Below are 27839 nucleotides of genomic sequence, written 5' to 3' on the forward strand. Positions count from 1 at the left end.
CACAGCTGAAACAGAGTAGAACTGGACACCACATAGCTGAACAGAGTAGAGATGGACACCAGACTGCTAAACAGAGTAGAGCTGGACACCACACTGCCGAACAGAATAGAGCTGGACACCACACAGCTGAAACAGAGTAGAACTGGACACCACATAGCTGAAAAGAGTAGAGCTGGACACCACACTGCTGAACAGAGTAAAGCTGGACACCACACAGCTGAAACAGAGTAGAACTGGACACCACATAGCTGAACAGAGTAGAGCTGGACACAAATAAGAATTCTTTCACTCGACTTAACAAATCTATTGGACACGTGACTTTCATAAGTGCCTATGTTTCAACCCAGAGGTTAAGGACATGTTCTATGATATTCATTCTCCATGAAATTCCAAATATTGAACAGGTTTTATTTTCTGGTTATCTCCATGCAAGCGTTGCATCCGACAACTCTACGTGCTCTATCTGTTTTGGATAATTTGTTGTGGAAAAGTTAATGAAAATGTACAAAGAATACTAGAGGACTTCTCTCTACATTCCCACTAATACCTTCAGACTAAATTGCAGCAGCATCCTCTCCAAACACTTTAAGTGCCTAAAATTCGTCAAGCTTACCCAGATATAGCACAGTGCAGACTGTGGCACATATCACTCCTTGGTTTGTTGTAAGGATAGCCTTTTGCAAAGCGAACTTTATCACCTTAATGTGATGTAAACTAAATGTGCCACTCGGATCTTCAAATGCAGTGGAGGAATACACCTTAAGTCCATTATACAAAAAGACTTACCCAGACAATTTGGAAAAAACTAACTACTAATTCCAGGACTAAATCACCATGCTGACAGTTAATTTTACTCACTTGGCTTTTATTGTGTAGTACCGTGCACTGGTAAAGCAAATGTTCAATCGTTTCCATGTTTAGGTGGCAGTGTCGACATATCGAATCGAAGTTTTCCATAATTTTGGAAGCAAAGCAGGCTCCGACTGGGCAGTGTGCTGTTCTGAATCTGGCAATCGTTCCCTGTTTTTGTCTATCAAGCTGACACCACTTGTCGGCTTAAGTTCTTTCATACCTCCCTAACAGGCTACCAGCTCTTACGTCACTTGTCTCTCGCCCATTCACAGATAATCGCTCGAGCCTCTTCAGGTTGGTCCAGTTTGGATCCCAGCTTTGCCAAAAAATCAGCCTTCTCGTTACCCGCTCTACCAACATGCCTTGTCATTAACTGGAATGTCTTCCGAATTTGGTGTTTTTCCTGAGGGCGTCCCAGGTACACCAGTATTTGTCCAGTTGTTTTAGGTATGTTCCAGCAGATCTTTTCATGGCTTGTAGACATGACAGTCAGTGAATAGCTTTCAGTCCCTTCATTTGCGTCTCTAGAGTTGCTGTGACCATTCCTAATGCCGTGTTTACTAGGGACTAGAATAGTATCATGGTAAAATAGAATGACTGCTTTGACTCTGGACTTAACGTCTTGATGGTCCAGGGTTCCAACACTATCAACTCCCATTCCTTCCCTCGGCTTAAGCTAAGATGTAATATACTTTACTAGTCGAATCACGGCGTAGCATACGCCACTATTTTTGCAGGGCCGGCCTTAGGCCAATGCAACCTATGCGACCGCAGTGGGCCCTGCACTTTCATAGGACTCGAGCTAATTCTAGGTGTAAATTATTAAATTAAACCATTTTATAACTTATAACTGATTTCCCGCGGCCTCCTGATTTACCAGGAGCTCCTAGAAATCTAAAATTGCAAAATATTCGAAAAAGTCCAGGAAATCTCCGGAAATTATTAAAATCTTTTGAAAACTCATACAACTCTCCTGAAATATATAGACAAAAATTGTCATTTTGGGGTATCATTCAATATGGAAAACATCAATCCTACGCGCGATTAAAAAATCAAAACAAAACGGCATTATGCAATACCCGTAATTGTGGAATTTGGTGAAAGAAGCTTCTCGCGCCTCAAACTGATGAAGAATTACTTGAGGTCAACAATTCTCGTAGATGGAAAGAAACATTTGGCAATTCTCGCGTGATCTATCTAGGAAGTAGAATTTTTATGATAAACTGTATGACTTCGCTCGTAAAGTAATTCTGTACGAAGTAAAGAATGAGTAAAACGAAAGGACGAATTTATTTTTTAATACATATTCTTAACTTTCACTTATTATCCGCTTTCCTATCCAAACTGGGCCCTGCGAAAGCCGTTTCGCATAAGGCACCACAATGGTTAAATCCGGTCCTAGTCGTTATTTAGCGAATACTACTTGTTCTCCCCCCCCCCCCTCTTTTTTTCGATTTTTAACGTGGGATAACTCTAGTCGGACTTGCAGAAATAAAAGAGTGATTTTTCCATTACTTCTTGGTGTCCAAACTGTTGAGCCATGAAAAGAATTATATTTATAGATTATGGCCAATGACAAAAGAGTATGCATGCATGATATATAAATATACTAAATAATAATTTTCCTTACTAAATATAGTATCCTCTTTTTTTTTAAACCTGTAAATATTTTAAAAAATGAATTTTTAAGAAAATAAAATGAAATAGGTTTCACATCGAAAACAAAACTGTTTGCTTTCCAATGAAAAAAAGCCTGTGCACCAGAAGGCTTCAAATTCGTATAGTCATTTTCTTTTCTCATTTTTTTTTAAATCTTTGTGTGACGAACAGACAGATTGACAGATGACTTAAAATTAATAGCGACTATTTCACTTTCGGGACCACTAAAAAACTAAGAAAAGTTTAATCGAACCCAAGTAGACAAAGTTATCAAAGCTGTACATACAATTTGCTAATAAAAATCCTATAGATATAACATTCCCCAGATGAAGCTATCCACGTACTAAAAGAAACGCGGGACTTACACTTGATTAAAAAAGACAAGCCCTTGCCAGCTCAGAAGACGAAGTGAATACTTTAGATTATATGTGACCAAATAGGCAAGTCAAACTATTGGGTTTGTGTGGTCATGGGAAACAACATTCCTTCTTTATCTTTTGAAAAAGTTTTATTTTTAGGATCTACATTTAAATGTATATATACGCCTAAAAACCTTATATATAAATGCACCGAGTGAAATTATTATAAAAATGATATATTTAAATAATCTAGTCTTCATAAATACTCCTCTCATATTATTAATTTAAATGCCACTGTGGACCAAGACATAGTCGAATCAATGAATGATTCTGGTCAGTCTAGCATTAGTTTGACCATTTCAGTTTGCAAACGTGGGCAGAACACCTCATTTGCATAATTATGTGGAATAGTAGTGACCTTGGCAGTACGATCAGTAACTTGATAGTCACCAGAGAGCAGCCGATATTAGTCAGAGAGGTCAATGTCACGAATAGGAGAAATACAATGAAGTCTGGTTGAACGTAACCTTTTATGACTTAGAAGATAGATGTCCATTCACTTCTTTGTTTTGTGATAGTTCACAATTTTCTTAGATTTAAAGTTAAGAATTTTAGAAAAAAAATATTTCCTACATTTTTGTTTCTATTGTTCTATGTATTAGCGTAGAGAACGAAGAATACAATTTGAAGCGGACTTGGAAGCAGGTCTTTTTAAACTACTAGCCTTCTGCCTACTAATCAAGATATGATTGTGGAAGTTGGACACTTAACGCTGAGTTTTAATAAAGAATTCAAGCCTTTGAGAGTAAATGCACTAAATCCAATTATTGCTTTACAAAAGTCATGAACTACATAGATCTAGATTTCATGTCTTTTATAATGCTTATCCATGTTCTGTTATTACAGTACCTCTGTTCATGTCAGAATTTCATGGAACCTTTAGAAATCTGGATCCAGGAACCTGGACAGCTGATCTTAACAGTTGATGTATATCGCTGAGAAAAGAATTACTAGCTCGTTGGCCACATGGGGAAAACTCTAGTTTGACCGTTTTAATTTTTCAAATTAAAAATTAAATGAATGTAAATTTGGCTGGAGACATATCTAGGTCTAGTGCCAACATGGCGTGGTTAGTCGTATTACCATAATTATGCCATAACTGAGTTAATTAAAAGTTGCTTCCATTTTATTGAAGTTTATATGCGTTGCTTATATTTTTACTTAAATCTAATAGAGATAACATAAAAAAGAAAAGTAGTAATACAACAGTTAAACCAAAAAAAGAAATAAGACTACAGTTTAACCGAGACAAAAATGTTGACTAAGTTCAAGACAAGAAATGTTAAAGACAGATTTCGAGACAAGAAATGCTAAGACATAGTTGGAGACACTAGATCGTAAATCTGAAGACAAAAGTTCAACAGAGACATATGATGGCAAGAGAAAACTTGAAGAGTGACAAGAGTTTCCAAAACAAATGTTCCAGTGAGACAAGAAAATAAATCAATGTCTTCTATTTTTAGACTAATATTTTGGATGCGAGTCCCTTTTGTGTTCCATTTGATATTCAACACCCACGTCTTGATTACCCACCCCCGCCACCCACCTTCTAGTTTTTCAATCTCACATATTGAGCAGACTTCACTTTCTCCTTTTTCGTCTGTGGAAACTTGTCCGCCAATGTTTTTGTCCTGCCAAACTCAAGTGAATGCATAGGCCATTGCCGGACATTACCCTTCGTCTTGACTAGACCGATGAGAGGGTGTCTAAAATATTTCTGGATTTCTATTCCTCGTGGACCACTTTATCAGAGCAGACATTCTCCTCCCACACACTGAGGCGCCCATCATAAACTCACCTATTTACATACCGATGTATTACCTCATCTGTTTACATACCGATGTATTACTTCGCCTATTTACAAAACAGTATATTACCTCGCCTATTTACATACCGATGTATTACCTCATCTGTTTACATACCGATGTATTACTTCGCCTATTTACAAAACAGTATATTACCTCGCCTATTTACATACCGATGTATTACCTCACCTATTTACATACCGATGTATTAGCTCACCTATTAACAAAACAGTATATTACCTCGCCTATTTACATACCGATGTATTACCTCGCCTATTTACATACCGATGTATTACCTCGCCTATTTACAAAACAGTATATTACCTCGCCTATTTACATACCGATGTATTACCTCGCCTATTTACATACCGATGTATTAGCTCACCTATTTACAAAACAGTATATTACCTCGCCTATTTACATACCGATGTATTACCTCGCCTATTTACATACCGATGTATTAGCTCACCTATTTACAAAACAGTATATTACCTCGCCTATTTACATACCGATGTATTACCTCGCCTATTACATACCGATGTATTACCTCGCCTATTACATACCGATGTATTACCTCGCCTATTTACATACCGATGTATTACCTCGCCTATTACATACCGATGTATTACCTCGCCTATTTACATACCGATGTATTACCTCGCCTATTTACATACCGATGTATTACCTCGCCTATTACATACCGATGTATTACCTCGCCTATTTACATACCGATGTATTACCTCGCCTATTTACAAAACAGTATATTACCTCACCTATTTGCAGAAATTCATTAATTCTGTCGAAATAGATGAATATTTTTTTCTATATTTTTGTTGAGATCACTTCTTGTATTGTTAAATATAAATTGAGCTTATCGTAGTTTTATAGTTTCAATGTGGCTGTCTATTCCAACCCAGTGGCTGCATCAAACCGTTTGCAACTTGTGACAAATTCATTACATAATAATAGTATTTAATGAAATGAATACATAAATTACTAAAATAATAACAATTTACTAATTTGATAGGATCATAGCGCATTGAAAAAGCTAAAAGCTAAACAAAAACAATTGGTCAAATGGCACAGATTGAGTACGCCTAGGTCAACTATGGATAGTATAGACTGATCCAATCTAATTGATACAATAACACTTAATATAGGCTTTGGTCTTTTTTAAAGTATTTTTTAAATGTTTTTATTGTGAAAAGGTTTTCTTTTTTAAAATATTGAAGCAGCCAAAACAGGACAATTTTTTTATGAAGTATAACCTTCCAATCTTCTTAAGGTCTATAAAAGTAACATATACGTAATTATTATACAAGTTATTTTGCTCTTTTACCTGATCTCTCTCTCTCTATTTTAAATATTTTTTTAAAACTATTATTATTTGCATTGTCAGCTTAGCAGTATACACACATATGGCATTGCATACCTACATAAAGCAAGCGAGAAAACTAAACTCACTCCACTTGCGCTGCCTTCGAAGGATCTTGAAAATAACATGGAAAGAAAGAGTTTGCAATACTGAGATCCTCGCGAAAATGGGCCTTCCCAGCATCTTTACAGTCCTCAGGCAACGCCGCCTACGCTGGCTCGGACATGTTCGGCGGATGGAGGACAATTGCATCCCGAAAATCATTCTTCACGAGCAACTCACGTCTGACTCAGGAAAAACTGGTCGCCCTACCTCCGTTACATGGATTTGATAAAACGCGATTTAAATTCAGTGAACATTGATACTGACCATTGGGAAGAATTAGCCCTATACCGCACTATTTTTATAGAGACGGTGACCAAGAAAACTATGGCCAGCGAGAAAACATGGGCCTCAAGTCTTTAAAAAAAGCGTTCCACACGGAAAATGGCCAGCTCCTTTACCACCAAGGCGAAGGCCACCTTGACCTGCAATATATGTGGACGGGAGTGTCTCTCCAAAATAGGGCTTCACAGCCATAGGAAAAAGTGTTCGAGATGAACCATAGTCGTTCTACGAATGAAGGAGGCCAATAAAAAACTATGCACAATGATAAATCACAGTAAGATTTATTAGAAAATCATTGAGAAATTCCATTAAACTAACTCAAAGCTTATATCAATTCACAACAGTCATAGTAGGGCAAAACGACAATCAAAGGAAACAAAACAACAGTTATATAAACAAAACAACAGTCACAGTCGGACATAACAACAGTTATATAAACAAAACAACAGTTATATAAACAAAACAACAGTTATATAAACAAAACAACAGTTATATAAACAAAACAACAGTTATATAAACAAAACAACAGTTATATAAACAAAACAACAGTTATATAAACAAAACAACAGTTATATAAACAAAACAACAGTTATATAAACAAAACAACAGTTATATAAACAAAACAACAGTTATATAAACAAAACAACAGTTATATAAACAAAACAACAGTTATATAAACAAAACAACAGTTATATAAACAAAACAACAGTTATATAAACAAAACAACAGTTATATAAACAAAACAACAGTCACAGTCGGACATAAGAACAGTCAAAGTAGGACAAAACAACAATCAAAATAGGACCAAACAATAAACATAGTAGGATAAAAAACAGTCAAAGGAGACAAAACAACATTCATAGTAGGATAAAAAAAAGTCATAAGAAACAAAACAACAGTTAAGAGAGACAAAACAACAGTCATAGTAGAACAAAACAACAGTCATAGCAGGACAAAACAACAGCCAAAGTAGACAAAACAACAGTCATAGCAGGACAAAACAACAGCCAAAGTAGACAAAACAACAGTCATAGCAGGACAAAACAACATTCATAGTAGAACAAAACAACAGACAAAGGAAACAAAACCAGTCATACTAAAAAAAAAAGTCATAGTAGGGCAAAACAACAGTCATAGTAGGACAAAACACCAGTCATAGTAGGACAAAACACCAGTCATAGTAGGACAAAATAATAGTCATAGTAGGACATAACAATAGTCATAGTAGGACAAAATGAGAAAAGAGTCCTTGTAATCACAACGAATTTCCATAAGGATCAACAAAGCAGTCTTAGTCTTAATAAGGCTTTCTCTGTCTCCAACTATCTCTATCTATCTCGCTTTATCAATATCCCGTACTACATTCTTTCTTTATCTATCTATCTATCTATCTATCTATCTATCTATCTATCTATCTATCTATCTATCTATCTATCTATCTAATCTATCCATCTATCTATCTATCTATCTATCTATCTATCTAATCTATCTATCTATCTATCTATCTATCTATCTATCTATCTATCTATCTATCTAATCTATCTATCTATCTATCTATCTATCTATCTATCTAATCTATCTATCTATCTATCTAATCTATCTATCTATCTATCTATCTATCTATCTATCTGTCTATCTATCTAATCTATCTATCTATCTATCTATCTATCTATCTATCTATCGATCTATCTATCTAATCTATCTATCTATCTATCTATCTATCTATCTATCTAATCTATCTATCTATCTATCTATCTATCTATCTATCTATCTATCTATCTATCTAATCTATCTATCTATCTATCTATCTATCTATCTATCTATCTATCTATCTATCTATCTATCTATCTAATCTATCTATCTATCTATCTATCTATCTATCTATCTATCTATCTATCTATCTATCTAATCTATCTATCTATCTATCTATCTATCTATCTATCTATCTATCTATCTAATCTATCTATCTATCTATCTCTCTATCTAATCTATCTATCTATCTATCTATCTATCTATCTATCTATCTATCTATCTAATCTATCTATCTATCTATCTATCTATCTATCTAATCTATCTATCTATCTATCTATCTATCTATCTATCTATCTATCTATCTATCTATCTATCTAATCTATCTATCTATCTATTTATCTATCTATCTATCTATCTATCTATCTATCTAATCTATCTATCTATCTATCTATCTATCTATCTATCTATCTATCTATCTAATCTATCTATCTATCTATCTCTCTATCTAATCTATCTATCTATCTATCTATCTATCTATCTATCTAATCTATCTATCTATCTATCTATCTATCTATCTAATCTATCTATCTATCTATCTATCTATCTATCTATCTATCTATCTATCTATCTAATCTATCTATCTATCTATCTATCTATCTAATTTATCTATCTATCTATCTATCTATCTATCTATCTAATCTATCTATCTATCTATCTATCTCTCTATCTAATCTATCTATCTATCTATCTATCTATCTATCTATCTATCTATCTATCTACCTATCTATCCATCCATCCATCCATCCATCCATCTATCTATCTATCTATCTATCTATCCATCCATCCATCCATCCATCTATCTATCTATCTATCTATCTATCTATCTATCTATCTATCTATCTATCTATCTATCTATCGTTATTGTTACCTGGTGAATAGATCACTTTTAGAATCCTTCTTCCCTTAATGTCCAAAAAGTCTTGACTAAGAGACAGAACAGCTGAAGATGTCACGCTGTCCACCAAAAAGTCTTGACTAAGAGACAGAACAGCTGAAGATGTCACGCTGTCCACCAAAAAGTCTTGACTAAGAGACAGAACAGCTGAAGATGTCACGCTGTCCACCAAAAAGTCTTGACTAAGAGACAGAACAGCTGAAGATGTCACGCTGTCACAGAACAGCTGAAGATGTCACGCTGTCCACCAAAAAGTCTTGACTAAGAGACAGAACAGCTGAAGATGTCACGCTGTCACAGAACAGCTGAAGATGTCACGCTGTCCACCAAAAAGTCTTGACTAAGAGACAGAACAGCTGAAGATGTCACGCTGTCCACCAAAAAGTCTTGACTAAGAGACAGAACAGCTGAAGATGTCACGCTGTCCACAAGGACTTTCACCTCTTCTCTCCCTCCTTCTCGGCTACCCACAATCCAAAAGCAGTTCTCTCTCCATCGTACATTGAGGATGGGCTACAGAGGAATTAATCAAGCACCCAAGCTTGGATTCATTGGTCTGAGACTTGGTTCTCAAATCCTGGACAGTGTCCTCTGGTCAAACGAAATCTCTCACATTATTCCAAGTAGGTCTCAAGCAAGCGCCCCTCCTCTATTCGCTATGTTCCTTTGTTCCACACACGCTGTATTGCATGGACATCTAAGAAGAAAAAAAAACATTGTTGTTTTAAGAATAAGCCTCAAACGAATATCTTTCATTGATAAATTTAGTGAATTAATAAGAAGTAGACTAGATTTAAAGCGATTAAAAACATTAAGAACTAAATAGAATTTTGTGTCATGTTAATTTGATAGATACAAGCACACACAATTTAACCAAGCCAACTCATAGTTCAACTAAGTTATCAAGTCAGCTCATTGTTAACTAAGTTGGCAATAAAAACATTTCTTTCATGAATGATTAACTGATATGTTCTTATTGCCTGTTCTTATTTAGCTAATGGAACAAAATACCGATACATGAATAATACAAATAAACCTTAAGATCTACAGCTTCGAATAATTTATCCCGTAAATGCATATATAAATTCTATAACGCTTATTGTGAGATGTGTATATAAATCTAGTGCTTCTATAAGAATATCGTGAGATCTATGTGTCCATCTAGTGATTCTATAATGCGTATCATATAATGTATGTATACATCTGGATGTTGAAACAATGACTCGTTTTTAAGATTTCTTTAATTACCTCCAAATCATTGAGAATTAAGAATGTTTCTATATTTAAGTATTCAAACAGTTTGAAACAGGAGGATAAAACGTTTGACTATTAGAATATTTCCTGCTTGTGTTAACATGGAGTGAGCTAAAGGGTCGGACAGAGAGGGTAGAGTTATCTCCTTTCCAATATCAGCGTCTGTGACTCTTAAAGAACAGTTTAAATAGGCAGACATTCTTTATTGATCACTGCCCTATACGTAGTCCTTTTCACTGGCATGTACCTGGTCCTTTTCACTGGCCTCTACACTGTCCTTTTTCACTGGCGTGTACCTGGTCCTTTTCACTGACGTGTACCTGGTCCTTTTCACTGGATGTACCTGGTCCTTTTCACTGGCCTGTACCTGGTCCTTTTCACTGGCGTGTATGTAGTCTTTTTCACTGGCGTGTATGTAGTCCTTTTCACTGGCGTGTATGTAGTCCTTTTCACTGGCGTGTACGTAGTCCTTTCACTGGCGTGTATGTAGTCCTTTTCACTGGCGTGTATGTAGTCCTTTTTCACTGGCCTCTACACTGTCCTTTTTCACTGGCCTCTACATTGTACTTTTCACTGGCCTCTACATTGTACTTTTCATTGGCCTGTACCTGGTCTTTTTCACTGGCCTCTACACTGTCCTTTTCACTGGCCTCTATACTGTCCTTTTTCACTGGCCTCTACATTGTACTTTTCACTGGCCTCTACATTGTTCTTTTCACTGGCCTCTACATTGTACTTTTCACTGGCCTCTACATTGTACTTTTCACTGGCCTCTACATTGTACTTTTCACTGGCCTCTACACTGTCCTTTTTCACTGGCCTCTACATTGTACTTTTCACTGGCCTCTACACTGTCCTTTTTCACTGGCGTGTATGTAGTCCTTTTCACTGGCCTTTACCTGGTCCTTTTCACTGGCGTGTATGTAGTCCTTTTCACTGGCCTGTACCTGGTCCTTTTCACTGGCCTCTACACTGTCCTTTTTCACTGGCCTCTACACTGTCCTTTTTCACTGGCCTCTACATTGTACTTTTCACTGGCCTCTAAATTGTACTTTTCACTGGCCTCTACATTGTACTTTTCACTGGCCTCTACATTGTACTTTTCACTGGCCTCTATATTGTACTTTTCACTTGTGTGTATGTAGTCCTTTTCACTGACCTGTACACTGTCCTTTTTCACTGGCCTCTACATTGTACTTTTCACTGGCCTCTACATTGTACTTTTCACTGGCCTCTATATTGTACTTTTCACTGGCGTGTATGTAGTCCTTTTCAGTGACCCCAACGTAGTCCTTGTCAATGACCTCTACGTAGTTCTTGCAACTGGCCAGTACGTTTTTCTTCTCTTCCTGCTAGACCATCAATGTCATCGGCAAAGCACAAGTTAGTAATTCCTCTTCTTCCAAGGCTTACCGTACCTTCACAGCCGTCGAGAGCTGTGACTGTTCAGTACTTAAAGGCAGCATTTTCACAAAAAAAAATCTTCTCACCACCTCCATATGTACACAAATAAAATAAATTTTCTCACCACCTCCACATGTACACAAACAAAAGAAATCTTCTCACCCACCTCCACATGTACACAAATAAAATAAATCTTCTCACCCACCTCCACATGTACACAAACAAAATAAATCTTCTCACCCACCTCCACATGTACACAAATAAAATAAATTTTCTCACCACCTCCACATGTACACAAATAAAATAAATCTTCTCACCCACCTCCACATGTACACAAACAAAAAAAATCTTCTCACCCACCTCCACATGTACACAAATAAAATAAATTTTCTCACCACCTCCACATGTACACAAAAAAAAAAATTTTCTCACCACCTCCACATGTACACAAATAAAATAAATCTTCTCACCCACCTCCACATGTACACAAACAAAATAAATCTTCTCACCCCCTCCACATGTACACAAACAAAATAAATCTTCTCACCCACCTCCACATGTACAAAAACAAAAAAAATCTTCTCACCCACCTCCACATGTACACAAATAAAATAAATCTTCTCACCCCCTCTACATGTACACAAACAAAATAAATCTTCTCACCCCCTCCACATGTACACAACCAAAATAAATCTTCTCACCACCTCCACATGTACACAAAAAAATAAATCTTCTCACCCACCTCCACATGTACACAAACAAAATAAATCTTCTCACCCACCTCCATATGTACACAAACAAAAGAAATCTTCTCACCTACCTCCACATGTACACAAACAAAATAAATCTTCTCACCCACCTCCACATGTACACAAACGAAATAAATCTTCTCACCCACCTCCACATGTACACAAACAAAATAAATCATCTCACCCACCTCCACATGTACACAAACGAAATAAATCTTCTCACCCACCTCCACATGTACACAAACAAAATAAATCTTCTCACCACCTCCACATGTACACAAATAAAATAAATCTTCTCACCCCCTCCACATGTACACAACCAAAATAAATCTTCTCACCACCTCCACATGTACACAAAAAAATAAATCTTCTCACCCACCTCCACATGTACACAAACAAAATAAATCTTCTCACCCACCTCCACATGTACACAACCAAAATAAATCTTCTCACCCACCTCCACATGTACACAAATAAAATAAATCTTCTCACCACCTCCACATGTACACAAACAAAATAAATCTTTTCACCACCTCCACATGTACACAAACAAAATAAATCTTCTCATCCACCTCCACATGTACACAAATAAAATAAATCTTCTCACCACCTCCACATGTACACAAACAAAATAAATCTTTTCACCACCTCCACATGTACACAAACAAAATAAATCGTCTCACCCACCTCCACATGTACACAAACAAAATAAATCTTTTCACCACCTCCACATGTACACAAACAAAATAAATCTTCTCACCACCTCCACATGTACACAAACAAAATAAATCTTCTCACCCACCTCCACATGTACACAAACAAAATAAATCTTCTCACCCACCTCCACATGTACACAAACAAAATAAATCTTCTCACCCACCTCCACATGTACACAAATAAAATAAATCTTCTCACCCACCTCCACATGTACACAAACGAAAGAAATCTTCTCACCCACCTCCACATGTACACAAACAAAATAAATCTTCTCACCCACCTCCACATGTACACAAACAAAATAAATCTTCTCACCCACCTCCACATGTACACAACCGAAATAAATCTTCTCACCCACCTCCACATGTACACAAACAAAATAAATCATCTGACCCACCTCCACATGTACACAAACAAAATAAATCTTCTCACCCACCTCCACATGTACACAAACAAAATAAATCTTCTCACCACCTCCACATGTACACAAATAAAATAAATCTTCTCACCCCCTCCACATGTACACAACCAAAATAAATCTTCTCACCACCTCCACATGTACACAAATAAAATAAATCTTCTCACCCACCTCCACATGTACACAAACAAAATAAATCTTCTCACCCACCTCCACATGTACACAACCAAAATAAATCTTCTCACCCACCTCCACATGTACACAAATAAAATAAATCTTCTCACCACCTCCACATGTACACAAACAAAATAAATCTTTTCACCACCTCCACATGTACACAAACAAAATAAATCTTCTCACCCACCTCCACATGTACACAAATAAAATAAATCTTCTCACCACCTCCACATGTACACAAACAAAATAAATCTTTTCACCACCTCCACATGTACACAAAGAAAATAAATCGTCTCACCCACCTCCACATGTACACAAATAAAATAAATCTTCTCACCCTTCTCCACATGTACACAAATAAATTAATTCTTCTCACCCACCTCCACATGTACACAAACAAAATAAATCTTCTCACCCACCTCCGCATGTACACAAACGAAATAAATCTTCTCATCCCCCTCCACGTGTACACAAACGAAATAAATCTTCTCACCCACCTCCACATGTACACAAACAAAATAAATCTTCTCACCCACCTCCACATGTACACAAACAAAATAAATCTTTTCACCACCTCCACATGTACACAAACAAAATAAATCTTCTCACCCACCTCCACATGTACACAAACAAAATAAATCTTCTCACCCACCTCCACATGTACACAAATAAAATAAATCTTCTCACCACCTCCACATGTACACAAACAAAATAAATCTTCTCACACACCTCCACATGTACACAAATAAAATTAATCTTTTCATCATCTCCACATGTACACAAACGAAATAAATCTTCTCATCCCCCTCCACATGTACACAAACGAAATAAATCTTCTCACCCACCTCCACATGTACACAAACAAAATAAATCTTCTCACCCACCTCCACATGTACACAAACAAAATAAATCTTTTCACCACCTCCACATGTACACAAACAAAATAAATCTTCTCACCCACCTCCACATGTACACAAATAAAATAAATCTTCTCACCCACCTCCACATGTACACAAATAAATTAATTCTTCTCACCCACCTCCATATGTACACAAATAAAATAAATCTTCTCACCACCTCCACATGTACACAAACAAAATAAATCTTCTCACCACCTCCACATGTACACAAATAAAATAAATCTTCTCACTACCTCCACATGTACACAAACAAAATAAATCTTCTCACCACCTCCACATGTACACAAACAAAATAAATCTTCTCACCACCTCCACATGTACACAAATAAAATAAATCTTCTCACCCACCTCCACATGTACACAAACAAAAGAAATCTTCTCACCCACCTCCACATGTACACAAATAAAATAAATCTTCTCACCCACCTCCACATGTACACAAATAAAATAAATCTTCTCACCACCTCCACATGTACACAAACAAAATAAATCTTCTCACCACCTCCACATGTACACAAATAAAATAAATCTTCTCACTACCTCCACATGTACACAAACAAAATAAATCTTCTCACCACCTCCACATGTACACAAACAAAATAAATCTTCTCACCACCTCCACATGTACACAAATAAAAGAAATCTTCTCACCCACCTCCACATGTACACAAACAAAAGAAATCTTCTCACCCACCTCCACATGTACACAAATAAAATAAATCTTCTCACCCACCTTCACATGTACACAAACAAAATAAATCTTCTTACCCATCTCCACATGTACACAAACAAAATAAATCTTGTCACCCACCTCCACATGTACACAAACAAAATAAATCTTCTCACCACCTCCACATGTACACAAACAAAATAAATCTTCTCACCACCTCCACATGTACACAAACAAAATAAATCTTCTCACCCACCTCCACATGTACACAAACAAAATAAATCTTCTCACCACCTCCACATGTACACAAACAAAATAAATCTTCTCACCACCTCCACATGTACACAAACGAAATAAATCTTCTCCTATGCAACCTATGCGACCGCAGTGGGCCCCGCACTTTTATAAAACCCGCACTTTCATAGGACCCGCGCTATTTCTAGGTGAATTAATTATTAAAGTAAACCATTTTACAACTTATAGCATATTTTCCGCAGCCTCCTGTCGATTTACCAGGAGCTCCTGGAAATGTCTTGAAATTGCAAAATATACGAAAAATTCCTGGAAATATCCGGAAATTATTAAAATCTTTAGAAAACTCATACAAATCTGCATTTGGCCCCACAATGGTTAAGTCCGGCTCTGCTATTTAGTGACGGGTGAATACAGAGAAGATTACTTTTTTTCTTTCTGTGACTTCTTGGTCACAATGGTTAAGTCGGCCCTGCTATTTAGTGACGGGTGAATACTACTTGTTCTCTCCTCCCACTTTTTAAAAAAATTTCGCCTCTAAAATTACATGGGGTAACTCTAGTCCGTCCGACTTGCAGAGTGATCTTTTCATTACTTGGTGTCCAAACTCTTGAGCCATGAAGAGAATTATATAGAGAGATGTCGCCCCCACCCCCTGGTAAGTTAGCCAATTCAGTTGGGTTGGTGAGGGGGGGGGGGGGAGATAATTGCATCCACCGCCCCTCCATCCGACCATAACGACCAAGTTAGGGGGACGGTTTATTTTTGTGTGTGCAGAAAACAGTTTGTCAGCAAAATTAGTTTAAAATCTCTATATATGCTACTTCTAGATATTTTTACCCATTTTGTATTACGCCGCAGCCCCATGACGTCGGTTAGTGGGGGGAGTGATTTTATTGACCAGTCCATCTCTCCAGTACTCACTATAACCATATAACCATTTGTGCAGAAGTCAGTTTTATAGTTTAATTGAATACAATGAAGTACTTAATTACTTAAATATAGAGTTCTTGTTTAAATATAATTTTATGAAGACAATTTATTTCGGGGGGGGGGGGGGTGGAGGGGGGGGCGACACTTCCCTTATCTTAATCATCGTTTCTTAACCTGTGGGACGCAGTTAGCTGACAGGGGTTAAAGGTAGCTTTTTATTTCCTTGGAAAAAAATCGGATTTATTTTTAATTTATTTAGGGCCTATAAATTCATATAAGAATATTTACCAAGTAAAAGCATTATTTAAATTGTTATTATCAATTAAATTTTTAATATGTATCCGCCAAGCCAATTTTACTCGTTTTGCTCGCAAATTTCATAGAGCGTCTTCTTGTGACTGATACAGTTCTACTACAAGAGGTGTTTTTTTTAACATGGGGAAAACATGGTGGTGGTGCGGAAAGGAGTAATTGTGTGTATGTGTAGCTAGCTTACATAAATTACTCAGGCCAGCGCTAGACGAGCGGTCAAACCGTGATGAGTGGCGACGGTCAAACCGTGATGAGTGACGACGGTCAAACCGTGATGAGTGACGACGGTCAAACCGTGATGAGTGGCGACGGTCAAACCGTGATGAGTGGCGACGGTCAAACCGTGATGAGTGGCGACGGTCAAACCGTGATGAGTGGCGACGGTCAAACCGTGATGAGTGACGACGGTCAAACCGTGATGAGTGACGACGGTCAAACCGTGATGAGTGGCGACGGTCAAACCGTGATGAGTGGCGACGGTCAAACCGTGATGAGTGGCGACGGTCAAACCGTGATGAGTGACGACGGTCAAACCGTGATGAGTGACGACGGTCAAACCGTGATGAGTGGCGACGGTCAAACCGTGATGAGTGACGACGGTCAAACCGTGATGAGTGACGACGGTCAAACCGTGATGAGTGGCGACGGTCAAACCGTGATGAGTGGCGACGGTCAAACCGTGATGAGTGGCGACGGTCAAACCGTGATGAGTGACGACGGTCAAACCGTGATGAGTGGCGACGGTCAAACCGTGATGAGTGGCGACGGTCAAACCGTGATGAGTGGCGACGGTCAAACCGTGATGAGTGGCGACGGTCAACCCGTGATGAGTGGCGACGGTCAAACCGTGATGAGTGGCGACGGTCAACCCGTGATGAGTGGCGACGGTCAAACCGTGATGAGTGACGAGACGATGAAGTTTCGGAAAGGATCTGTGTTTTGAACAGTTCTCAGGTCAGTCACGTCGGATGCATTCATGTGATCAAACAGAATAGTTTGGGGACCCTATATAAAGAATGAAGGTATCACAGTCAAGCAGTCAAGTCGGCTTGGCTTGGTTCAATTCAGTGTCCGACACAACGAGCCCAGGGTGTGAAGTCAGTCCTCAACAGTAGAACCCAATGGAAGTTCGAAACGAGAGCAGTACAGAGTTTGACAAGGCGGTACAAGATATGATACTGGGTTAGGGTTGTTAAGGGTAACACATTAAGACAGTCATTTTTACATATTACCAATTGGAAAGTATTGGATGTGATTTATTTTAATGTTAAAGTATTACGTTACTTTGAAGCCCTAAGTTGTCAAGTTCTTTAAATTGGTGGTGTCGTGTGATGCAGTTTGCAGAGAGTCTGGAAGGTGAGAGTCGTTACAATACCAAATAAAGACTTACTCTACTTGAGAGGCGAGGTGGCTTAGTGCTAGAGCGCTTGACTTCCGAACCGGGCTCCAGGGTTTGAATCCTGGCGAAGACTGAGATTTTAATTTTCGGGATCTTTAGGGCGCCTCTGAGTCCGCCCAGCTCTAATGGGTACCTGACATTAGTTGGGAAAAGTGAAGGCGGTTAATTGTTGTGCTGGTCACATGACACCCTTGTTTACCGTGGGCCGTAGAAGCAGAGGAACTTTACATCATCTGCCCATAGATTACAAGGTCTGAAATGGGAAACTTAACTACTGTACATGTGTCTCAATTGTTATTCCTACTTCAGTGTCGGTCTGTGCCCCCATTTTATTTGACATAATTTGATCTGCTTTTTAAACAGGATGAATAGACGCCAGAGTGCGTTTCAATATCTAAGAACGAAAGAGAAAGCTTGATGTGGTGCCCTGCTCCAAACGCCGATGGGTAGCTTACATCGGTCCTAGAAAAGGCGGGAAACCATCATTATTATTTCGTCGACAAAGATTGAGAATCACAGCTTTAAATTCATATATATACTACTATGGCCTCCTTCAGTCGCGAAGTGCTATGGATCATCTCATGGAAATGAGATGAATGCCTGGGCATTAGCTGTGGTCGGAACGATGTTGCCCACACATCAGTTCCCCCCTCTCCACGCAGCTGATCTATCCAAAGGAACGGCATAGCCAATACTGTTTGGGGTCAGGAGCGTCGCAAGTTCTGCCAGGGTGTAGCACTGGATGTTGCAAACTGCCTTAGGGTCGCCAGCTCCTGATTTTTCCTCAGGGTTGACTCCCGAAGCCATTCCCATGATTGCGTATAGCTGCATTGCAACAGAGGTTTGAATTCAGAGTTTTCCTTCTCCTAGGTGGGTAGCCAGCCGTGGCTAACGAGCCCCTACTGCCCGAAGCTTACTGATTATATATATATATATGATATTAATATTGTGTGTGTTCATGCATAGGGTTAGGGTTAACATGGGGCTTAGGGTTTGGAAAAAAATCGCTCCTCCCCCACTCAAACGTTCAGGATCCGCTGGAGTCCAGGTGTGGTTTTTAACAAGAAACAAAATATAAGTCGTAGACCTCAATACTAATTAGACTCTATAGCATCACATGTCTTATCTCAGCCATTAGTTTACGTTACCAAGGTGACGACTACGGCTAATTGTTTCTCGTAAATGTAATGTCGAATGATAGTGAGTAGATAGAGAAGTCTAGCCATACATGTAGAAAGTAAACCGGGTGCTAAAACAGCTTCGTATATCTATAAATAAATTAGAGAGAGACTGGAGAGCAATCATTATAATTTGTATCTACTTATCTCTAATTTCTCCTGACTTGATAAGGATTATCAGCAAAGTAAAAATATAAGAAGGTAAGAATTCTTTAAAAAATGTGAAATGTCTTTGTGCTATTTCAAGATGTTGTAAGGGGAAAAAAACACAAATCTTTCGACTGATTCTTGACAAACGACAGAGAAAGCGATTAGAGATTCAAACTATTGATAGTGTCTATTTATTCCTAAAGCTAATAATAGCTGTTCTAAAACATAGAGATTATATATGTGTATGTTGCCTGAGACGCCGCTGACCCCAAACTGTATCGACACTGCCGTTCCTTTGGATAACATCAGATGAGGGGGGAACTGATGGGCGCCATCGTTCCGACCACAGCTAATGCCCAGGCATTCATCTCATTTTCTTGAGATGATCCATAGTCGCTAAAGTGCAAAATGCAATGATCTGCACATCGCCTTGTCAATCTGCAAATTGACTGATTTGCTCTGTGTGAAGTTTGCAACTCAGATAATTCGACCATTTAGAGGCGTTCTAAACGAAATACTTCCACCCTCATTCATTTGGCGGATAGATATTAAAAATGTCTGCATACATTTTTTAAATAATATTGTTTTTACTTGATCCCTATTTAACTATGACATGAGATTTTTTTGTTCCTAGAATATATATATAGATATATATAGATATAGATATAGATATATATATTACGGGAGGGCTGTCCCCAAATAATAATTCAATGTTGTCCAAAAATAATACTGAGAGAACGTGCATATTCAGACATTCATTTCGTCCCATTCCTGTGTATTGAACTTGTTTTTGTTTCAGAGCAAGTCATGCAAAGTTCTAGACATACAAATATGGGATTTTAAACATTAATGAAGGTGGAAGTATTTCTGTTAAAAGTTCGTCTTTTTTTTTAGCAGTTTTTTAATACATTGAAAGAGAGCTATGGAGAGTTCTTTTGTACCGTAGAAAAATCTGAGAGTCAGAAATGGTAAGAAAAAGATGACAAGGAAGCAAAACTATTTGCTTTCAAATCTCATCTAAGTTGTTCCAATTATACTTAAACGATTTTTAGGAATTATACATTGTCCTAAACAAAATCATTCTTAAAATAATTATGTCAAATTTATGCCAGATAAAAACCTGAGGAATTACTTTAAAAATTGTCACCGTATTTGACTTTTCTGTTATAATGCCAGATTTTCATTGAAATGGAGGAAAGGGGGGGGGGTTGCGGTCGAGTGGAAAGCTCAGGTACGTGCCCTTTCATGTTCTATTACTGATTGCATTTGACATTAGAAAGGGGGGGCGGTGTTGATTTCGAAAAGGGGGGGCGGTTGCGGTCGAGTGGAAAAGATCAGGTACGTGCCCTTTCATGTTCTATTACTGATTGCATTTGACATTAGAAAGGGGGGGTGTGTTGATTTCGAAAAGGGGGGGGGGGTTGCGGTCGAGTGGAAAGCTCAGGTACGTGCCCTTTCATGTTCTATTACTGATTGCATTTGACATTAGAAAGGGGGGGGTGTTGATTTCGAAGGGGGGGGGAACGACTCAATAGAAAACTAATATGTAGCATGTATAAGTCTGTTGGTGGGGGATGAGGGGGGTGATCACAACTAACGCTCTACGTACGGTATATACACTGTATATGGTATAGTAGGGGCTGAGTGGTTGAGCGCTTGGCTTCCGAACCTGGCGTCTTGGGTTCGAATATCAGTGAAGACAGGGATTAAGAATTTCAGGATTTTTAGGGCGCCCCTGAGTCCACCCAACTCTAATGGGTGCCTGACTTTAGTTGGGGGAAGTAAGGACGGTTGGTCATTGTGCTGGCCACACGACACCCTGCTCGTTAACCGTTGGCTAAAGAAACTGATGACCTTATATGGTTTAGTATAATGAAAGAAATCTCTATATGGTGAAGTATAGTGAAAGAAATCTCTATATGGTAAAGTATAGTGAAAGAAATCTCTATATGGTAAAGTATAGTGAAAGAAATCTTTATATGGTCTAGTATAGTGAAAGAAATCTCTATATAGTATAGTTTAGTGAAAAAAATCTCTATATGATATAGTGCACAAAATGTTTATTATAAAAACGTTATTTTTTTATGATAGTCAAGACTTTTTGCACCAAAACGGCTGCGCCAAAGCAAACTCCAAATACCAAGTACCAAATAGAGATAATTTTAAAAATCGAGACATAGATATCAAACAGAAATTGAATGAAACAAAACTTCTAATGTAGATACAAAATAGGGATATTACAAAGAATATAAATACCAAAACATGTATATGAAAGGAAACATCGACACTGAAACAGAAATATTTATAATAATTTTATAAGTTATAAAAAAAACTACAAGAAACAATTAGTCTAATAAATTAAAAAAATATATAAACTTATTAAAACAGGAAAATAAATCATTGTCAGCAAATAAATGTATCTGAAATATGGTTCGATTGGAACCAACGAATAATAGTGTTTCCATTAAACAAGTAAAATATCTCAGTAAGACACTTGCCTTATTGTAGATTGTAGTTAATGGCTCTCTAGTTTTCACAACTGAAACTCTCCCATTGTCTGTGTGAACGATTCATCCCTGTGAAAGGACTCGAGCTGCAACACGGCGTGCTCACACATGACTTGACCAACGTCTGCGACTTACACAGAAAATACAAACGTCCCGCTTGAGCCAAGAAACCCGCAGCCAGTAATCCCCCGCTACTCCCTTTCCCCTAGCAGTGAGTGTCCGCTGGTCGCCTGGCTGTTATCTCTTCCAAACTTCTTTGATCCAGACTTTTATCTTCTTACTCTCCTGATGATTGTCCACTTCATTCAAGATAGAAGTAGCTACCAAGGCACTTGTTAGTCTTTTCATTGTAGTCGTAAGGACAGACCATAATTCTCAGCACAGATTCAAAGCAGTAGTATTCTGTCCATGGTCTTTACTTATTACTATGACTTTTAAGTCATATGGATAAAGTGGCACATGCATAACTATGCTACATACATGCCCTGAGTCTCAAGACTGTTTTAGAATTGATAATACTGACTTAAAGTAAAAATCAGTCATACGAATAGGTGACTAGTTTACGAATCTGTATAGTTCAAAGTTCTATCGCATATTTAGACTAAGAAGTTCAAAGTGATTGGTTCGATGACACGATCTGGGAGCTCTGTGAAATAACCAAGAAACTTGGCACAGTGCTAAGTTACCAGTTCCTAGGGTCAGCATGACATTTTCGTTTTGGATGCCCTGCTGTTTGTATTGGACTGTATTGTGTGGCCCTGACCCAATGCGACCAGGTCAAAATTCAGCTCAACTATAGATCTCTATTCTTGTCTAGTGTTCATTGACGTGTCTGTGTTAATCATTTACTCTCAATATGCAGCAATCAATCTGGATTTAAAAAATTGATGTTGAAACTTAAGTTCAATCTCAACAAGAAAATCATTAAAAAACTACATTTTTTAAAAAAAGACAAGTCCATTATACTTAAAATAAATTAATTTGGAAAAATATTTGGTTCCAACTGGGTAAAAATACCCACTTTTGACACCGTCAGCTTCGTGCACAAACCGGCCAGCGGGCAATGCAGAGTGGAGCGAGTCTTGAATGATATTCTCGTCATAGGGACATTTAGATCTAGACCTAGACTTCTGATTTAGAAATGTTAAGATCTAAACTATAAATCAGGCTTAGATCATCTTGAAATAAACTTGACGCAGCTTTACAAAGTACTTTCTGTGTGACTTCAATGAAGTGTAAGGTCATTCTGTTCTAGATGTACAGTAAAGCTTCTAGTAGAAACGAAATTCGATGCCATTTTTGTTATTACTGGTGGCTATAAAACTATGAATAAGGTTGAGAACATTATATCTTTGAAAGTTAAAGTATGCAGAGGATGTGGGGCAGCCCCCCTTGACTCTTTTTTAATGTAAGCACTCATTCTTTTTTATATTTAGTTCGTAAAGTTAAAAATAAACGTTAAATCTATTGATTGACTAGCAATATGATCTGTAAAACAGGTCATTGAACTGAACAAATGATGTTACAACCTAGTTTCTTGAACCAATGACAAAAATGAATCAAATGTAATTATTTCATGGTTGAAAATAGAAAGCAAGTATTATAATTCATATATTAGGAAACTTTCTTTGACTTTCCGTCGTGTGAATCAACTTTTGACCGAAAAGATTTACATACGCGTAAAAGGTCAATTATGTACACAAGTACGTCTGAACCCAACTGTCTTAAATCGTGTCTTTGTTTACAAATCCGACCTGGTACATTGGCATGCACGTCGAGTAGCCACTAGACGATTCCCGCCCCACTTTCACATCGTCTTCAAAAGTGTTCCACTACATAGAAATGCAAAAGAATACACAAGCACGCACGCGCGCACACACTCACACAAATAAATCTACTAACTTAATGGTGATTGAACTCTGTGATATTTATCCAAGCGAGAAATCTGGTCATCTACTCCATACACAACTGGTTGATCCAATGTACTACACAGACAAGGTAGTAATGACCTGCTCAAGATAAAGTCCCACGTGGAAAGTGAGCAGTGCTAGAGTAAGTAGTGAGCGCGAGCTTCACACCAAACACACATTTAGGACACACAGTACACCTGAGAAGCAAACACCTCACCCCCTCTCCCCCACCCCCCAGCTACAGGTTGTTTGGTTTTGTTTTTCTTTCAAATACAAATACGTCTGAGTATTGAGACTTTGTTTAATCTTGAACAATTTTGTTGTAACGTTGAGACTTTGTTTAATCTTGAACAATTTTGTTGTAACGTTGAGACTTTGTTTAATCTTGAACAATTTTGTTGTAACGTTGAGACTTTGTTTAATCTTGAACAATTTTGTTGTAACGTTGAGACTTTGTTTAATCTTGAACAATTTTGTTGTAATGTTGAGACTTAGTTTAATCTTGTACAACTTTGTTGTAATGTTGAGACTTTGTTTAATCTTGAACAATTTTGTTGTAATGTTGAGACTTAGTTTAATCTTGTACAACTTTGTTGTAACGTTGAGACTTAGTTTAAACTTTTACAATTTTGTTGTAATGTTGAGACTTTATTTAATCTTGTACAACTTTGTTGTAATGTTGAGACTTAGTTTAAACTTTTACAATTTTGTTGTAACGTTGAGACTTAGTTTAATCTTGTACAACTTTGTTGTAATGTTGAGACTTAGTTTAAACTTTTACAATTTTGTTGTAATGTTGAGACTTAGTTTAATCTTGTACAACTTTGTTGTAATGTTGAGACTTAGTTTAAACTTTTACAACTTTGTTGTAATGTTGAGACTTAGTTTAAACTTTTACAATTTTGTTGTAATGTTGAGACTTAGTTTAAACTTTTACAACTTTGTTGTAATGTTGAGACTTAGTTTAATCTTGTACAACTTTGTTGTAATGTTGAGACTTAGTTTAATCTTGTACAACTTTGTTGTAATGTTGAGACTTAGTTTAAACTTTTACAACTTTGTTGTAATGTTGAGACTTAGTTTAATCTTGTACAATTTTGTTGTAATGTTGAGACTTAGTTTAAACTTTTACAACTTTGTTGTAATGTTGAGACTTTGTTTAATCTTGTACAATTTTGTTGTAATGTTGAGACTTAGTTTAATCTTGTACAACTTTGTTGTAATGTTGAGACTTAGTTTAAACTTTTACAACTTTGTTGTAATGTTGAGACTTAGTTTAATCTTGTACAATTTTGTTGTAATGTTGAGACTTTGTTTAATCTTGTACAACTTTGTTGTAATGTTGAGACTTAGTTTAATCTTGTACAACTTTGTTGTAATGTTGAGACTTAGTTTAAACTTTTACAAGTTTGTTGTAACGTTGAGACTTAGTTTAATCTTGTACAACTTTGTTGTAATGTTGAGACTTAGTTTAAACTTTTACAATTTTGTTGTAATGTTGAGACTTAGTTTAATCTTGTACAACTTTGTTGTAATGTTGAGACTTAGTTTAAACTTTTACAACTTTGTTGTAATGTTGAGACTTAGTTTAAACTTTTACAATTTTGTTGTAATGTTGAGACTTAGTTTAAACTTTTACAACTTTGTTGTAATGTTGAGACTTAGTTTAATCTTGTACAACTTTGTTGTAATGTTGAGACTTAGTTTAATCTTGTACAACTTTGTTGTAATGTTGAGACTTAGTTTAAACTTTGACAACTTTGTTGTAATGTTGAGACTTAGTTTAAACTTTTACAATTTTGTTGTAATGTTGAGACTTAGTTTAATCTTGTACAATTTTGTTGTAATGTTGAGACTTAGTTTAAACTTTTACAACTTTGTTGTAATGTTGAGACTTTGTTTAATCTTGTACAATTTTGTTGTAATGTTGAGACTTAGTTTAATCTTGTACAACTTTGTTGTAATGTTGAGACTTAGTTTAAACTTTTACAACTTTGTTGTAATGTTGAGACTTAGTTTAATCTTGTACAATTTTGTTGTAATGTTGAGACTTTGTTTAATCTTGTACAACTTTGTTGTAATGTTGAGACTTAGTTTAATCTTGTACAACTTTGTTGTAATGTTGAGACTTAGTTTAAACTTTTACAACTTTGTTGTAATGTTGAGACTTAGTTTAAACTTTTACAATTTTGTTGTAATGTTGAGACTTTGTTTAAACTTTTACAATTTTGTTGTAATGTTGAGACTTAGTTTAAACTTTTACAACTTTGTTGTAATGTTGAGACTTTGTTTAATCTTGTACAATTTTGTTGTAATGTTGAGACTTAGTTTAAACTTTTACAACTTTGTTGTAATGTTGAGACTTTGTTTAAACTTTTACAATTCTGTTGTAATGTTGAGATTTAGTTTAAACTTTTACAATTTTGTTGTAATGTTGAGACTTAGTTTAAACTTTTACAATTTTGTTGTAATGTTGAGACTTAGTTTAAACTTTTACAACTTTGTTGTAATGTTGAGACTTTGTTTAAACTTTTACAATTTTGTTGTAATGTTGAGACTTAGTTTAAACTTTTACAACTTTGTTGTAATGTTAAGACTTTGTTTAAACTTTTACAATTTTGTTGTAATGTTGAGACTTTGTTTAAACTTTTACAATTTTGTTGTAATGTTGAGACTTATTTAAACTTTTACAACTTTCGTGTCAAGCTCAATTTGTGTCATTTTGCTTAAACTAAATTTTATTCTGTTTTAAAGTAATTCTTTTTTTTTTAACAATTAGCCAAGAAAACTAATAGAGTGTATTAGGTTAACAATTGCACTTAGGCGCTGTGAGTTACTAATATCTATCTATCTCTCTCTATATATATTTCACTTCGTGGCCCAACCATGTGGGACACCACAAAAAAGTCATGGAAAAATAACTAGAGTTACCCCACGTAGCTTTCGCGACTACAGAGGGCACGGCTCAGAAATTTAAAAAAAGGTGTGTGGGTGGGGGTGGGGGAAACAAGTAATCTTTCTCTTTATACATTCTCTATTTGACTACATTTATGTGTGTATTTTTTACGCACGTCAATATCTGGTGTCACTAAAATCCCTGGGACGCTGCCCTGCATCTACGTGGCGCCCGGGTGGAAACGGTCGTGAGAGGAGACGACAAAACAAGGGTAGCAAAACAAGGCTCCCGTGTGAGTGACTGTCAGGGTGTGAGACTACAAAATAAGGCTCCCGTGGGAGTGACTGTCAGGGTGTTAGACGACAAAACAAGGCTCCCGCGGGAGTGACTGTCAGGGTGTTAGACGACAAAACAAGGCTCCCGTGGGAGTGACTGTCAGGGTGTTAGACGACAAAACAAGGCTCCCGTGGGAGTGACTGTCAGGGTGTGAGACAACAAAATAAGGCTCCCGCGGGAGTGACTGTCAGGGTGCGAGAAAACAAAATAAGGCTCCCGTGGGAGTGACTGTCAGGGTGTTAGACGACAAAACAAGGCTCCCGCGGGAGTGACTGTCAGGGTGCGAGACAACAAAACAAGGCTCCCAAGGGAGTGCCTGTCAGGGTGTGAGACAACAAAATAAGGCTCCCGCGGGAGTGACTGTCAGGGTGCGAGAAAACAAAATAAGGCTCCCGCGGGAGTGACTGTCAGGGTGCGAGACAACAAAATAAGGCTCCCGTGGGAGTGACTGTC

General features: G+C 37.1%; 1 protein-coding gene across 1 annotated transcript in view; it reads right to left on the reverse strand.

Moving 5' to 3' along the window:
- Window positions 1–24327, reverse strand: part of LOC106079712 (protein NDNF-like) — a 74575-nt gene extending 50248 nt beyond the window's left edge. Inside the window, exons 1-2 of the mRNA XM_056019761.1 lie at window positions 24147–24327; window positions 9178–9901 (exon numbers count right to left, since the gene is read on the reverse strand). The gene's annotated coding sequence lies outside the window, so the exon portion shown is untranslated. The remainder of the gene's footprint in view (window positions 1–9177; window positions 9902–24146) is intronic.
- Window positions 24328–27839: the final 3512 nt, after the last annotated feature.

Source organism: Biomphalaria glabrata, chromosome 2 (assembly GCF_947242115.1).
Source record: "Biomphalaria glabrata chromosome 2, xgBioGlab47.1, whole genome shotgun sequence".
Lineage (NCBI taxonomy): Eukaryota > Metazoa > Mollusca > Gastropoda > Planorbidae > Biomphalaria > Biomphalaria glabrata.